The following is a 4,992-nucleotide window of genomic DNA, read 5'->3' on the forward strand; positions in this document are numbered from 1 at the left end:
CTACAAAGGTTGTAAGTGTGAAAAATGGCCATGTCATTTTTTTCCAGAATAGTCCTAGAACAGGGGTCCCCAACCCCCAGTCTATGGACCGGTACCGGGCCGCGGCATGCCAGCAACCGGTCCGCAGAAACAAGCAAAGCCCCCTCTGTAGGATGCAGGCAGCACACAAAACCACGCACCCTCCGGTCCGTGGGAAAACCTCTCTCCACAGAACTGGTCCCCTGGTGCCCCAAAGGCTGGGCACCTCTGCCCGATTGTCTCCCCAGCCCAGGGAGAAAGTGACCAGCCTGACTCCTTACCACAAAGGCCGCACAGCTTCCCAAAATAGGATGATGGGACGGAGACCTCCGCATGGTGGTTCCCATCAAATCTCACCGACAGGCCGAAATCCGTTTGGACCCGAACGAAAGTGCCACTCAGGCGCACAGACACTCGGCCCCCAGCCACGGAGACAGGCAAGGTAACTCGCTTTCCGTCCACCTGTATGGCAGAGAGCCAAGAGGAGGCGGGGTCCGACTAATGTTTCCAGTAACAAGGAGTATCCCTGCAGGAAGTGGGACCTGGAGTACTCACAGTGACCCTCCTCCCCTTCAGCAGCACAATCTGGGTCCCGTGCACAGTTACGTTGACCGACTTCAGGTAGGAAACCTTGGTGTTGCTCCCGCGATGTTCATTGGTTGTCTGGATCTGGAAGGTGGGCTGATCAGGAGTGGCATTGCAGGTGGCCGTGAGCAGGTAGGTGCAATTCCCCATGAAATGGAAGAGACGGCCATCGTACGTTGTATAGTGGGGATCTCCAGACACTATGCAGGGTGCAGAATCTTGGGGGTAAATAATAGAGGGTGACGTTTGGGAGAGAAAGTGGGGTTAGCCACCTCCCCCTCCCCGACTTGGGCAATGGACACATGAAAAGCTGTTTGCTCCCGCAGATTGACCACAGCAGCATGTTGCCTATGTTTCTGAGCATGGGCCAAGTGGTTTTCTTCTCTTCGCGAGGTGCCTACGATCAACACTGTTTTGTTTTTTTCTGCTCCCCATTTTGATTCCCATAGCTATAAATATTTGCCCCTCAAAAGGGAGATATTTGGGACCTATCAGTACTTGGAAAGCAAAAAGAGGTTTTAAAAAGCTGAAGGGTATTCTCTACCTGTTACTTGTCCCAGCTTCTGCCAACCTAGCAGTTCGAAAGCATGTAAAAATGCAAGTAGAAAAATAGGGACCACTACGGTGAGAAGGTAACGGCGTTCCGTGCGCCTTTGGCGTCTAGTCATGCCGGCCCCATGACCACGGAGACGTCCTCGGACAAGCACTGGCTCTTCGGCTTTGAAACGGAGATGAGCACCGGCCCCTAGAGTCGGAAACGACTAGCACGCATGTGCGGGGGAACCTTTACCTTTATTCTCTACGACAATAAAAACCAGGTTGGTTCTAAAATCGGTAAAATGAGGACCCAGATTGTTGGGGGCAAATAATTCTGACTCTTTAAGCCGCTCAGAGAGGGCTGTAAAGCACTGCAAAGCGGTATATAAGTCTAAGGGCTATTGCTATTGTTGTAATGCCAGGAGTCTTTGCTGAATTTCTCTTTTTCCTGGTGTAACGGTGAACAACATTTCTTTCGTCAGGAAAACAATATTTTGCTCTACTTCTTGTATGAATCATCGAGGGCTCCTGATTTTCTTTTTTGATCTTTTGTTATTCTGTTCCTACTGTCATTGTTAAATAGATTTATTTTTTACAACTGCAATTTTCACCTTACCTAATGTCCACGTCTGAAGTAATGACTGAAACAGTGAGACCTACTAGATTACAAGCTCTCCAAAGTACCAACCTGGAGGCTGTCCAGGAGTTGTCTGGTCCACGCCTGGTCCTTCCACTGTAGGTTTGGGGGTATTAACTGGATCCGTCCACGGGGGCTGTGTGGTGGTGGGATCAGAGGGCTGGGCGCTCGGAGAAGTGGTAGAGCTGGTCAGGTTAGAGCTGGGAGGAGATGGCTTGCTTGGTCTGGAGGTGCCAGTGGGAGGTTGCAGTGACGTTGTCAATTTGGGAGTAGAGGCTGCTCCACTGGGGACGGTGATGTTGGGAAGGCTAGCTGTGGTGGTGCTGATGGGAGGAACTGGGGGATGGCTGGGGGGACTTTTAGAAGTGGTAGAGCTGGTCAAGGTAGAGCTGGGTCTGGAGGTGCCAGTGGGAGGTTGCAATGATGTTGTTAATTTGGGAGTAGAGGCTGCTCCACTGGGGACGGTGATGTTGGGAAGGCTAGCTGTGGTGGTGTTAATGGAAAGAACCGGGGTGGTGCTCCGAGTCCCTTGAGTGGTGGAATTCTTAGAAGTGGTGGGGCTGGGGGAAGATGGCCTGCTCGGTCTGGGGGTTCCAGTGGGAGGTTGCAATGAAGTTGTCAGTTTAGAAGTAGAGGTTGCCCCGGGGTGAGTGGTGATGTTGGGAAGGGCAGTTTTGGTGGTGCTGATGGGAGGAACTGGAGTCGTGGTCAGACTTTCGTTCCTGGTGGGGACAGGAATATCCTGGCCGGTGGAACACTGAGAAGTAGTAGAGCTGGTCAGGGTAGAGGTGGAAGTTGGTGGTCTGGCGGTCCCAGGGGTGGGTTGCAATGAAGTTGTCAGTTTGGGAGTAGAGGTTGCTCCACTGGGTAGGGTGATGTTGGGAAGGACAGCCTTGGTGGTGGTGATGGGAGGAACCGGAGTGGTGCTCAGAGTCCCTTGGGTGGTGGAACTCTTAGAAGTGGTGGAACCAGTCAGGGGGTAGCTGGGGGAAGATGGCTTGTTTGGCTTGGAGATGGCAGTGTTCGGTTGCAATGAAGTTGTCAATTTTGGAGTAGAGTTTGCTCCGGTGGGAATGGTGATGTTGGGAGGGGTACCTGTGGTGGTAGTGATGGGAGGAACAGGAGTGCTGGCCAGACTTTCATTCTTGCTGGGGACAGGAGTAACCTGGCTGGGGGAACTCTTAGAAGTGGTAGAGCCGGTCAAGGTAGAGCTGGGAGTAGGTGGCCTGCTTGGCTTGGGGGTACCAGTGGTCAGTTTGGGAGTAGAGGCTGCTCCACTGGGTAGGGTGATGTTGGGAAGGACAGCCTTGGTGGTGGTGATGGGAGGAACTGGGGTGGTGGTCAGTGTCCATTGCGTGGTGGAATGATTAGAAGTAGTAGAACTGGGGGAAGACGGCCTGCTTGGTCTGGGGGTCCCAGTGGTCGGTTGCAACGAAGTTGTCAGTTTGGGAGTAGAGGCTGCTCCACTGGGTAGGGTGATGTTGGGAAGGGCAGCCTTGGTGGTGGTGATGGGAGGAACCGGCGTGGTGGCCAGACTTGCGTTCCTGGTGAGTGCAGGAGTGCTTGTAGACACGGCGACTGGCCTGGTGGACTGGGCAGTGGAGCTGAGTGTTGCTGGCTGGGGCCTGGTCCCTGTGCTTTTTGTGGCAGTGGATGCACTGGGCGTTGTAGGTTGGGAGATGGTAGGTTGTTCAGGTGGCACAGTCACAACTGGTCCCTCCGCAGTTGGTGGAGCGGTTGAGATGGTGCTTGGAGGCGCAGGAGTTGTCGGGTGTCCTGGAAAGAGCCATTCTGAAATTAGGACCCTCAGGGACAAGCCTCTTGGGCCCCCGGTGCCATTGGGAGCCTGTACCCCTGACAGGGGCTCCGAGAGGCATCGATAGATGGGTGGGATTCTTCTCTGTTTTGACCTTTCTGTTGCGAACTTCTTGCATGTCCTTTTTAAGGAAGCTTACCTTACACCAGGTAATCCAAGCCAGCGTCTCCCCTCTGCACAGAAGCACAGGGTGGACTGTCACACCTTGGCCTTGCTGTGCCCCTCCACCCACCCGGAGAGAAAGCTGACAGTGCTGCCCACATCCACATGCCTGTCTACCTGAGTGTGCCAATCCGGCTTAGGCTGCCTCACCTGCACACAGGCCCTTGTGCACCGAAATGTTATCCAACGACACGTCCAAGTAGGCATTGCTTCCTCTGACAACCTCAAAAGTGACCTGGTTTTCGAGGAAAAGAGTCAATCACGGGGGCGTCCCTGGTGTTCTCTGAGCTGGGCCGTTTTCTTGCAGACATTTTATTACCCAAACTAAGTAGCACTGACAATATGACCTGGTTTGGGTAACGGAGAAAACAACAAAGCTCGGAGACCACCCTCATTTCAATCCTGAGCTACAAATATATTCTCCTTTGTTGGTCGTCAGCCACGGTTCGTCTTACCCCAAAACTGGGACTGCCGCAGATGTGCAGACATCTGTTCTGACCTGTCCCCCCAACAAGGCTTGCGTGCAAATGTGGGTGGCTGCCAACATACTTTTTTGAACAAGCTGGCCTGGCCTGATGGGGGGATCGGGGGCTATTTATTAGGTTTTAAATATCTATTTTAGTATGTGGGCATTTATTTAATTTAGTTTTAACTTTTGTAATTTGTATTTTTATTCTTGCCCTGTTCACCGCCCTGAGTCCTGCGGGAGAAGGGCGGTATAGAAATATTATTAAATAAATAAATAAATAAATAAATAAACTGCGCCTGTCCTCGTGTATGCTTGGGGCCTGTCTGCCTCCTCTTCCACTAACCTTGCTTGGCTGTGCTCCACCGTACGGCAATCTCGCAGATCCATAGAGCCAGCTGGGACCCTGAGAGCCTGTACGGTTCCAGAGAAGAACGGTGCTTCCCGAAGGCTCCTCCAGTAGGACCCGGAGCTGGGTCTCAACTTCCACGATGCTGTGCATGTGGTAGTAGAATTCAACGCAGGACTCCCAGTGCATGCAGAACGGCGGGCTGGAGAAACGCGTAGACTCATTCGGCTTCAGATGGCCACCTTCTACGTAGATGTAGTAGCCTTCTGGAAAAAGGTGAGGGAGACCCACCTGTCAACGCTGCTAACATCGAATGTTCAAAAGAGATGAAAAAGTAGCCATTTCATAGGTTAAACTTGTGTATTGCTTTAAGAGATTGGATTAAGGTTGGGAGGGGGAAGAGGCGGATTGTACCTTCAAGG

Source organism: Vipera berus (assembly GCF_964194415.1).
Source record: "Vipera berus genome assembly, chromosome: Z".
Taxonomy (NCBI): Eukaryota; Metazoa; Chordata; class Lepidosauria; order Squamata; family Viperidae; genus Vipera; species Vipera berus.